The sequence below is a fragment of the Triturus cristatus genome, chromosome 8 (assembly GCF_964204655.1).
Source record: "Triturus cristatus chromosome 8, aTriCri1.1, whole genome shotgun sequence".
In the NCBI taxonomy this organism is placed as follows: Eukaryota; Metazoa; Chordata; class Amphibia; order Caudata; family Salamandridae; genus Triturus; species Triturus cristatus.
The window spans coordinates 865,210,234-865,222,552 of NC_140591.1; the positions used below are offsets into that span (position 1 = coordinate 865,210,234).

The 12,319-nt window shown below is 45.2% G+C and overlaps 1 protein-coding gene across 5 annotated transcripts in view; it reads right to left on the reverse strand.

Annotated features, from left to right (window-relative positions):
- The window catches only part of LOC146805190 (uncharacterized), a 304,320-nt gene that overhangs the window by 272,260 nt on the left and 19,741 nt on the right, over positions 1–12,319 (reverse strand). The window lies entirely within an intron of this gene.

Sequence of the window (12,319 nt, forward strand, 5' to 3'; positions counted from 1 at the left end):
GTGTTAAAATGGCCCCAAAATGGTAGTTTCGATACAGATATCTTAGATAATTTGGAAGTTAAATTGTTTAAAAAGAAAGCCCGGCCGGCGATGTTTGATTCTTTCCGCCTATGGCGAAAGGAAGCCAAACAGAAGGAAATTAAGCTAGCGAAAAGGAATAAGAGAGAAAAAGGTATATCAATGATGCAAGCAGCTGTGCAATTTAAAGATAATGAGGAGGAACAAATGAATGAGTAGTTACATAGACAGCGCAAACTAGGGATCGATAAATGTTACCCTGTTTTGTCACCCCTTGTGCAAGATGAGACAAAAGAGATAGAAAAGGATTCCCTAATGTCCCATTTGCTAAGTTCGCCACCCCCGTATGCGCAAAATGCCACAGCGCCTCCACAGCTCGTAAATGTGCAGCCTCCAGTAAATATGCCGCAAGCCTTCCCACAACCGCCAGCTCCTCCTCAGCTGGCTCCTATTCCTACAGTACAGCCCTCTCAAGGGCCGCCAGTTGTGTTACCTATTGCCCCCGCGCTTCCTGCGACTTTGCCTAGCACATCAGCTGCCTCCCCTGGCGCTCTTTCTTACACTACCCAGGTACCTGTATCTGAATCCGCTTTTCTTCCCTCTGTCTATCCCCCCGTTTTCGCCTCAACTTCTCCTTCAGCACGACAACGTCTAGCTAATGTAGTTACTAGTTTAATGTCGCCTCTCTTTGGGTCATCTAGTGTGACCCCTGGTTTACAACGTAAGCAATTGCGTAGTCAGCTGCCTGGTCCTGACGAGAAAGAGGTGTTAGATCATCTGGCGCGTAGGTGGATTGGTTTCCCTTCACTCTATAATGTGGAATCAGTTGTTAACGTTTTCCACCAATGGGATGCCCCAAAACAGAGGTATGTGTTTGACAAAATGTGTGAATTCCTCTGTGAGGAATTGGAGGATCATGGTTCAAACCCAAACCCGCAGGAGTTGTGTCGAGTGCGGTTTGATTTTGGAACAGGTACAATTGTGGGTCCCGATGTAGATAAAGCGGTTGCGACTTTACTGTCCTTCAGGAATGGTGATTGTCAGTAATCATTGTTCGAACAGGAATTCCCTGTGGGGAAAAAGGTAAAAGCGCGCCAATATCCGATGCGTGAGGTTCCCCCAGTTTGGAGACCTGCTGATCCAAATGCTGCTCCACCTGTCTTAGCACATTTTCAGCGTGTTTGGGTACATGTCCCATGGAAGCGTTCTGAGGTGTTAGCGCTTAAGCAGACATTGCCTGACCCACGTAAAAACCCTACAGGATATTATAAGGAGTTATCACAAACTGCAGAATCGTGTGTCATGAATCTGGCTGATATAGATATGTTGTTTGGGAATGTTGTTCCACAGCCTTTATGGGGATCCATTCGTAATGTAGATCACGCTGCAGAATTGGGTAACACATGGGCTAATATCATTGCTGCAGACGCTGGCCAAGTTGGTGGCGCGAAGCCTGACCCTTTGGTAGCAGACCTCCCTGGTAGGATTATTACCTACATGAAAACTATAATGCCCGCGATGCGCGTGAATTGGGATAAACTATCTGCATGCAAGCAGAAGATGAGACAGTGTCCGATTTCTTTACAAGGTTTGAAGAAACGTTTATCGACCACAGTGGTCAAGACATGAGTACTGAAGGTGGCCAACGGTTATTTGTTGATAAATTTGTGCAGAATCTACTTCCCGAGTTGTGTAAGAAATTAAAAGATTCAGAGAGTTCTTGGGCCGTTTCCTCTTCAGCGCAAATACTGGCTACTGCACAGTATTATGAAAATAGAGATAAAGACGAGAAGGATAGAACAGACAAGAAAACGAAAGAACTGAAAACGAAGGTCCTTTTACAGCAGGCTTATCCACCACGTGGAGGACAGAATAATTATAGGCAAACCCAAGGTATCTATCAGCAACCCCAACAGTTTCAGAATAATCAGCAAATGAATGGGTATTATCAACCACGTATCCCTCTAGGTCCCAATCAATGTTCATATTGCAGAGAGGAAGGTCATTTCAAGTACAGCTGTCCTAAATTAATGCAGCGTACTAGTAATGCGTATGGCGCAAGAGGTAGAGGTGGTCAGCAAGCTCCTAGAGGTAGAGGGCGTGGAAATGTTCCCCAGAACGCGCGTCCTCTTCCGCCTCAAAATACGATAAATAGCTTTGATCAGCAAGCCAACGCGACTGGTAATACAGCTCAGTACTATAATAATGATTATTATGCAGAAGACGACAATGTGGAAGGTAATGATTACTAGGACAGCCATAGACAGAGAGGGAGTTGTTTCAGTACCAGTGGATCAGAGTGGACCGTATGTTAAAGTGACTACAGCGGGTGTAACAGAGCCCTTTCTGCTGGACACTGGTGCTGCAAAGAGTTCAATCATGCATTCAAAACTCCCTGGCGCGCCTTTGTCTGGCGAAATGAATGTTTCAGTAGGTTTTTCTGGCGCCCCAGTTAGGAACCCGATTTCTAGTCCTATGCCACTTTCTGTTGGACCTTGTGAGCTAAAAGCACCCCTTATCCTAACGACAGGTTGTGGTGAAAATCTGTTAGGGTTAGATTTGTTGAAAAGATTGCATGCGACGCTATATTGTTCTCCCTCAGGAGTACAACTTACATTAGGAAAGGAAGTGATTTCCCCGATGTATTTGTCTAAGAATGCAATGCCACCTGAGTTGTCATCCCTTCCGGATGTCCTTTGGGCTACTGGTCCCAATGATGTGGGTCTTTTGGAAATACCGCCATACGTGGTCACTTTAAAGGCCCATGTCAGATTGCCACGCATTCCCCAGTACAAGATCTCCAATGAAGGTCAGAAAGCGTTGTTAGCAATTGTCAGTGATTTGATTAAAAAGGGTGTAATTGAAGAGACAAGAGGCAACGTTTGCAATAGTCCTGTTTTACCTGTTTTAAAACGAACGGACCCTTCACAGCCACCTGTTTACAGATTTGTAATTGATCTTAGAGAGGTAAATAAGATTGTTGTGCCACAGTTTCCAGTTGTCCCTGATATAACTGCCTTGTTAACCATGATTCCAGCCTCCGCTGCATGGTTCTCAGTGATAGATTTAAAGAATGCTTTCTTTAGCATCCCAATTGCAGAGGAGAGCAGGGACATTTTTGGCTTCAGTATAGGAGGTCGAAGCTTCCGTTTTAAACGCGCTTCACAGGGCTACTGTGAAAGTCCATCAATATACAGTCAGGCTTTAAAAGCGCAGCTTGATGCACTTGTTTTACCAAGTGGCGCTATCCTCATTCAGTACGTTGAGGATTTGCTAATCGCCGCAGGTACTGAAAAGATTTGCAAAGAAGCTACATTGTCCTTGTTGTGTCATTTGTCTGCCTCTCATCATAAAGTATCTCTCTCCAAATTGCAATATTGTCGACAAGAAGTGACCTACTTAGGTCATCTCTTATCGAAGGAGGGAAGGAAACTGACCCCAGAAAGAATTCAAGCCATTGCACAATTAAGTGTGCCAAGAACACAGAGAGAGATGCGTGCTTTCTTGGGCATTACTTCATACTTTAGGCACTGGATACCAAATTTTTCTTTGCTGGCAAAACCTTTGTTAGCACTAACATGTAAAGACACACCGAATCCTGTCCCATGGTCTGAGGAGTGTCAGAAAAGTTTTTGGGAATTGCGTAATGCATTATGTTCAGCTCCTGTGTTGGGTACCCCTGACTACAGCAAACCTTTTACATTGTATGTTCATGAAAAAGATGGTTGCGAATTATCAGTATTAACACAGCCTTTTGGCGACAGACCGCGTCCATGCGCATATTTTTCGTCAACCTTGGACCCGGTAGCTAGGGCATTGCCAAGTTGTCTAAGAGCTACAGCTGCAGCAGCTATGTCTATTCGACAGTCTGCTGGACTGGTGATGGATAATACATTGATTGTAATGGTTCCACATTCTGTGGACACATTGTTAAACAGGACCAAGACACAGCACTTAACTAGTGCTCGATTGTCAGGGTATGAATTGACACTGTTAGCAAACCATATACACATAAAGAGATGCAACACGTTGAATCCAGCTACATTATTGCCGATTCCAGCAGACCTAGATGAGATTGAGCAACATGATTGTCTGTTCAGAACAGAAGAAGAGACGAAGATACTCCCCTGACTGAGTGTGATGGTACCTTATGGGTGGATGGTTCGTGTTTCAAGCTTCCGAATGGTGATACGACTGCTGCATATGCTATCACGACTTTGCACACGATTGTCGAAACTGCACGTGTGCGCATAATTCGGCTCAAGCAGCAGAATTAATTGCCCTTACAAGAGCATGCGTGTTGTCTGAAGGAATGAAAGTGAACATATATACTGACAGCCAGTACGCCTTTGGTGTGGCCCATAGTTTTGGGCGACTGTGGAAGGAACGTGGGTTTCTGACTTCGCATGGAGCTAAAATTCAGAATGGCAAGTTGGTGAATGATCACGAGTCACTGACCCTACCGTTACAAGTTGCGATTATGAAATGCAGTGCGCACAAGAAAATCACTGATGATGTTGGTCGTGGTAATGCATTTGCTGACGAAATCGAGAAAGAAACGGCAAAAGATGTGAAGACTCGAATGTATGTTGCAGGCCCTGCAAGATGGGTTGGTGATGTTGGGATGTGTGAAGACACGATAGAGAGTGTGAAGTCCCTTCAAGCTGAAGCCACGGAGAAAGAGTTGAGCAAGTGGAGAGAAAGTACGGGTAAATTGGATGAGAATGGTTGTTGGGTTGATTTGTCAGAACATCGGCGATGGTGGTTACCTGATGCATATGTGCTTCCAGTAGTTACTATGGCACATGGAATGGCACATATCAGTATGAAAGGAATCTGTAAGTTGTTGGCTCCAGTATGGCAGAATGCTGGAATTCCCAAGTGTGCAGAGAATGTGGTCAAGAATTGTATGGTATGTTTGAAATACAACCCTGGTAGAGGAACCCCAACTCCAGCTGGTCATTTTGCGCCTCCATCATATCCATTTGAAGTTTTGCAGCTAGATTTTATCCACATGGAAAGGTGCAACAACTTGAAATATGTATTGGTTGTTGTTTGCGCTTTTTCAAAATGGATAGAAGCATATCCCCTAAAAGACAACACTGCTTTATCCACAGCCAAAGCCCTAGTGAAGGAATTTTTTCCTAGGTTTGGAATGCCAAGAATGGTGTGGAGCGATAATGTGAGTTTGTGGGTCTAGTGATGAAGAATGTGTGTGAGGGATTAGGGATAAAGCAAAAGTTTCACGCTGCAAATCACCCCCAATCAGCTGGATTAGTAGAGTGCTACAATGGCACTCTAAAGCTCAAGCTGGCCAAAATCCAGGCGAGCTCCGGCCTTAAATGGCCTGACGCTCTGCCTTTAGCACTCCTATCCACAAGAATGACCGTGCACTCACGAGTGGGACTTAGTCCATATGAAATCATTTTTGGCCGCCCGGCCAATGTATGGGGTGTGCAAAGACCGACGAAATTCAGCGAAATCGAACATCCAGTACTGCTTGATTATCTGTATGAATTGACGGCTAAATTGCGTGTTTTACACCAACAGGTGCATGATACTCTCCCCCAGGCCTCTGAAGCTCCAGGACACCCTATCGACCCTGGCACGTGGGTTCTTGTGAGGAACTTCCAGCGAAAGAGCAACGATGAGCCCCGTTGGATTGGCCCTCACCTCGTACTTCTGTCAACAAGGTCAGTGGTTCGAGTAAAAGGGAAGAAGAATTGGATTCACGGCGCCCACTGCAAGCGGATCCCTTTGCCTCTACCATATGACCAGTGGGTCCAGGAGGGTATCGCCGATTCTGAAACAGACACTGTACCTCGTTTTGTACCATTTAGTGATGCACGCGTAAGAGGCACAGCTTCAGAACAAGAGAGTGACGATATTTTGCAAGAAGCTGTGCCACCGTCTATTCGATTGGACACCACAGAGCCTGAACTCTTGTTTCAAGACCAGACAGTACCTGGCAGAAACCGCTACAACTTGAGACCAAGGCCTATGGACAAATAAAAATTCCTTTCCCTTACTATTTTTTGATCTTATAGCTCTCCCATCTGAAGGACTTTCTTGATTTTTGTTTTTCGAACCACCATCCGGGTTCAGCCGCAGGGTCGCGGTGCCAAGACTTTGGGGTACAGGCCGAAGACGTTAGGTCAACGGTTCTGGTTGGTCTAGGGCGTTCCCTGGACTGACAGGCATACTCCTTAGCGGAAGATACTCACCCGCCGCGAGCGGCACGATTAGAGGATGGAGTTTTTCAAGATGGAGAGACTCGCTGAGGAAATGAACTTCAAAACGAAAATATGTAAAATAATGAAGAGCAAACGTTTTATATTATTGTGTTTGTTTATACTATGTAGTATGATGGTGTTTACTGTAGGCTATGTATTCTTCTCCTCTCAAGTGCCAGTTGCACCCACTGTACAGCCTATACCTCCTCCTACTGTCTCCTTACACTCCTTCCACCCTCTGCCTGAACACGAACAAGCTAGATGATCAGAGTTTGTAAACAACTCGTTTATTCAGCTCCTGCACCAGCACCAACTAGTCATGAATACAACCAATTGCTGGGTGTGTGGTTTAATGCCACATACCATTAACAAGGGTATTCCTTATCTAGTGCTGCCGTTTAGTTACAATGGATCGTCGTGGGCATTCCAGACCATGTTTCTTTTTGCATTAGATGCCTACTCCCCGCGACAACCGCGTTCCATCAGACCTAGCACAAATAATAAAGCCTTAATGAAAGGAGTCGCCGATATGAGCAGAGATATCGACGCATACTCATCTATTCCCAAGGATGAATTGCGAGCTTATGTAGGGTGGAATGCGACGGGGTATAGCATTAGTCTGGGTGAAAGGCAGCGGAAAATTTCGTCCCCAATTTGGGTCGTACCCCACATAGGTCGGTTCTGTTTACAAGGTAATGGTCAGAATCCAAGGGCTCAACTGGGGAAAAGTGACTGTACTGAAACGTACACTTTTCCATCACAATTTTCCCCTGCATTTTTGGCTGCCAAGGGTACATATTTTGTCTGCAATGACCGAGCATATACATGGTTGCCCCCTGATTTCTCGGGCACATGTTATATTGCAAATCTGCTACCGCCAACATTTACTGCTACCTCTGATTATCACAAGACCAGAGTTGTGAGAGGAGTGATTAGTACGGAGGATACTGCCGGTAAGGAAGCGGGAGACTTCTTTTTGGGTTTCCTGCCGTTTTGGGGACCGATGGTCAATAGTAGGAACCTGAGACAACTGACGCGTGTGGTTGAATCCACTGTTAATGTTACGGCTGGTGCCCTTGGTAATTTGACCGCTGAGCTCCAAGCGGATCGCCTCATGACTTTGCAGAACCGCATGGTTCTAGACGTCATACTTGCAGACCGCGGTGGGGTATGTAAGGTTATCCAATCTAGCTGTTGCATTTTCATACCAGATAACGCTCCAACAGTTTATCAAGCCATCTCCAAACTGCATAAAATATCCAAATCCATACACGTGGATAAAGGAAATTGGTCACTGGTGGGGTGGTTCTGGGAACTGATATCTGCCTGGGGTTGGAAGATTCTGATGGTCATTGGAATGATCTTAGCCATTCTTTTCCTGTTCTGTCTGTGCATACAGTGTGCTCCTGCGATATGTGGCCTCTGTGCTACATTATGTGGAAGGAAACCTGTATCAAGGGACGAGCTAAGTAATAGGATGATGCTACAGCAACATCTCCATGACTTCGTGAATATTGACCTAGACTCGGATTGATGTGAGTATAGTTATTGCCTATGTAAGGGCAAAAGGAGGGTCTGTGGTACTTTGAAATTAGGGACCGCGTGGGAGGCAGGGCCCTACCCCTGTCTATTCCGGTATCAGCGAACCGCGAATGACAAATGCAGTATATACAAGTGCTTTGTATAGCGTTTTATCGATTAATACACTGTGTATACGATATTATACATTGACTTCGTGGGTTCCATCTTGGAGCGGTGGCCATCTTATGGTTGCCCTCACATAGGCTACACATTACGAACAAATACGGGCCTTTAGAACACATGTGCTTTATTTGACTTCTCTGTGACCTGTGCAGCTTGGCTCCGCTGCCCCAGGTCAGTCCGGTCCCACGAGCTCCCCGTCCTACGGCCACCTGTGATTAGCATCAGGGTTTGACACACCATAAAGCCTTTTCATCCCACACAAGCCTCCGGCTAATCTCTTTCACAGCTGACTCTTCCTGCTTTATGGCTTGTTTTACAAACAGGAGATGCCCGTGTTTATTGGGGCCTGTTGATATCTGATGTGGGATCTGAGCCTCGCTGGGTAAATAATTGTGGGCTGGCTTAACTGGAATATGGGATGGTCATCATGACTCTGCCTTTTCGTTTGTAATGAATACATGTAAATGACCATATCGTAAAACAAGGAATGTGTGCCTGAAGCATGATATTTTGTATTTAAGGAGAAGCCCGTTTCTGTAATTTTAAGCAGTCTCCTGAGAACATACATTGTGTTGTACTTCTCGGACCCCTGTAATTGGTCTGCAGCCCATAAACTGATCTTTGACTTCACCAAGAAGACTCTGTTTCTGTAGGTCTGAAACAGGAAGAACCCGAAGTCTTAGGGTGTGTTCCCCTGCACCGCTGGGCTTTAAAATCCCAGTACTTCAAAATGGATAATGTGCAGGTTTCCATTAGGTGTAAGGGCGCCAGTCAGTTTGCATATGTGTTCCCAGTCCAGCATTGATAATGGTGTGTCTATGCTTTGATTCCAGCGAGCCAAGCTTCTATCTGCGTCAGAGATCTTGTCTTTTCTTATCTCTTTATACAGTGTTGTGACAAGCTTACGATGTGAAGGCGCAACTAGTATCATCTGTAAGGCACTCGATGTAGGTGGTTCAGTCGGGTACGTGACATAGTGGGCTTTAGCCGCTTGTCTCAATCTATGCACGGTAAAATTGAACAATGGGGAGGTGTTGGAGATGTGGGCTAAGTCATCTGCCGTGAGAAAGTGTACGTCCCAAAAAATATCTTGCATATTTACTATGCCCACTTCCCTCAGTGCCCTGAGTGAGCCCTCTTCCTGTGTCACGAAGAGTGCCACATGATGTGCAATAGGCATTGCTGATGCATAGAGCGGGAGTCTGCCAGTGATGTTACCTATAGTTTATCATGCAGCAACAGTCGTGTCTATGGAGTTTATTTCTGTTTTCGGCATACCTCTGCGTGTGTGTGTGTGAGCACCCCCGGTAGCGGTACGGGATGGGCGTCGCCATCCTCTACTGCAACATGTGGCATGTAACCATGCGGTCGGAACCAATAGTATGCATATTGTGCTTGGGCACATAAGTAATATAGAAAAATATCCGGAGCATTGAAGCCTCCTTGAGCATAATCCAGAGTCAGTGTGGACCAGCTCACCCTGGCCTGCTTACCCCAGCAATATCAAACGAAGTAGTGAGGATCGCATTCCCTTGAAGAAGAATTGTGTCAGCTTGATCGGGATATTGCAAAATAAATATAAAAAGCGCTGCAGAATGAGCATTTTGATAACAGCGATGCGGTCAGCTAGAGAAAGTGGCAGGCGATCCCATCTATCGATTTGTTGGTCCAGGGCGGTACAGGCTTTTCCATAGTTTTCTTTGCTCACTACTTCAAGGTCTCGGTGCACCCAGATGCCTAAATATTTCACCGGGTCCGTGGTCCACACTAAAGGGTATTCCACAGTCGGTGGTGATGTATTAACTGTTAGGGGTATCATGATTGCCTTATTCCAGTTAATTTGCAAGCTGGAGTGAAGTCTGAACCGGATGTATTCCCTTAAAACTTTCGCTAAATGTTGTGTTGGATCTCTTATGAATAGGACCATGTCATCAGAGTAGAGTGATATGCCCACCGGTCCGTGTAGAAAATTAAGTGCCGTTTCCCTATGACGCTGTCCGATTATGCATGCCAGTGGCTCCAGCGCCAATGCAAATAGCAAGGGCACCCCTGTCGTGTGCCTCTGTGTATTTTAAATGGTTTGGACGTCAAACCTCTGAGGCACCAATGCACATGTGTGTGTATAAAAGACAAACCCATCCCAGGAATAACAATGGGAGCCCCGTGCGTCGTAGTATATTAAACATGTATTTCCATTCTATGGAGTCAAACACCTTTGCTGCGTCTAACATCACCGCAGCGGCAGGCAAAGCAGGATCTAAAACATGAAACATGGTAAAAATAGTTCTCAGATTGTGTGACGTAGAGCGCTCAGGTATGAAACCTGATTGATCCGTGAAGACCAGGTTGGGCATAAGTGTTTTTATTTTGTTTGTGTCGAAAAGTTAATAAAAATAGTTTGGAAAAAAACAAAATATAATTTACGCAGCACATTCACATTATTATGATTTTAGCACCTCCATACAGTGTATTGAACTCGGTAGCCACACTACTGGAATTCTAACTTGCAAATGTACCACCCCCTGGCACATTGTAAATTGGGGAATTAAGTCCCCTTCAATCCGGAGGGTCCCTGGGGGCGAACTAGCCCACCAGGTACCTCCAGTATGTGCCAGGGAGCTGCGTTGCAGAGAGGTGTTCAGAGGCCACGCCCCTTTTTACACCTCTCTGCAACACAGCTCTGTGGCGCTTACTGGAGGTAGCTGGTGGGCTAGTTGGCCCCCAGGGACCCTCAGGACTCAAGGGGATTAAATCCCCCAATTTACAATGCTCCAGGGGGCGCGTTTGCACAGTGGTGCGGGGAGGGGGCTTTTTAAGTTGGGGGATTAAGTTCTCTTGAATCCTGAGGGTCCTTGGGGGCCAACTAGCCCACCAGGTACCTTCAGTAAGCACCAGGGAGCTGCGTTGCAGAGAGGTGGTCCAAGCCCACGCCCCCTTTTTTACACCACTCTGCAACGCAGCTCTGTGGCACTTACTGGAGGTAGCTGGTGGGCTAGTTGGCCCCCAGAGACCCTCAGGACGCAAGGGGACTTAATCCCCCAATTTACAATGCACCAGGGGGTGCGTTTGCACAGTGGTGCAGGGAGGGGGTGTGGCCTGATGTGACAAGTGTGCAAACACGCCCTGTGGCACGTTTTAAGTTGGGGAATTAAGTCCCCTTGAATCCTGAGGGTCCCTGGGGGCCAACTCCCTCACCAAAATGAAAGCTCTTCATTTAGTGTGATTTCAGCGTTTACAGTGGTATTCATTTACTATTAAAATGTAGTATTCATTTAGTATGCATGAAGACTAAGTAGTATGCCCACAAGCCGAAATATGCAAATGAGGGAATATTAGTTCTACTCAATTACCCTTCAAATACATGATGAACACTTCAATTGATTGATAAAAGAAGACTAGTAGTATTCTAGAAGAATAGTATTTGAAGCTTAGTAGTATTCTGTTAGGGTTTTTTTTGCAGCTCTTGTGCTATTTTCAAGAGCAAAATGAAGGCTAGTCTCATTGATTGTGACCACTGTTTGAAGACTAGCGGTATTCTTTGTGAGCAATATCTGAAGACTAACGGCAATGATTGTGAAGACTCAAGTAAGGGTAGCAGAATTCAAATTGAATGTTAATTGAACACAAGTCGCATTAATTCTGATTAATTTATAGCAATTTTATTCATTTGGTTGCTTGCACAAGGCTTCTTTTAAATGATGGCTTTTGGACTAAATTTTATATGTTACATATCTTGGAAGTCAATGATTCTAATACGCCTGTTACAAACTCATTAGTCATGCTATTAGGAAGCATTTTATAATTGTGGTATGAAAAGACTGGAGCAAGAGATCGTTGGAGAAGCACAAAGCAAAGGAGCAAACCCAGACATACACAGGATTGTACCAGGAAACCCCTCCTCCTGCAAGTAGAGAGCCAGTTGAATTGTCGAGAACCTGACTGAATTCCCACTTGGTCCATGACCAGACAGGATCACCACCGTTTGTTTTCAGGCTACCCAAAATGAACAATTGTGCAAAATTCAATTCAGATAAAAAAGTAATTGTTCTAATTCCTCCTATGTTGATTGTCCACCAGACTCCATTAATGTTAGAACGTATAAAAACAATTCACTAAACACGTTTGTGTAAGGCGTTTATGGCATTGACTTGTACATTTTTTTTTAAAGGAAATGCAACTGGACACAAGTGTGTGATATGACATTTCAATGATATTTGCCTATGGAAGAGCTATTGGCTTTGCCAATGTGTTTTAGCCATGTTGTGCACTAGCTAGTGGTGTGGAGTGTTGCAGTGTGGAATTGCGAAGAGTGGAATAGTGTGTTGTAGAATGGAGTGGCAGATAGTGTCATGTATTGGAGTGAC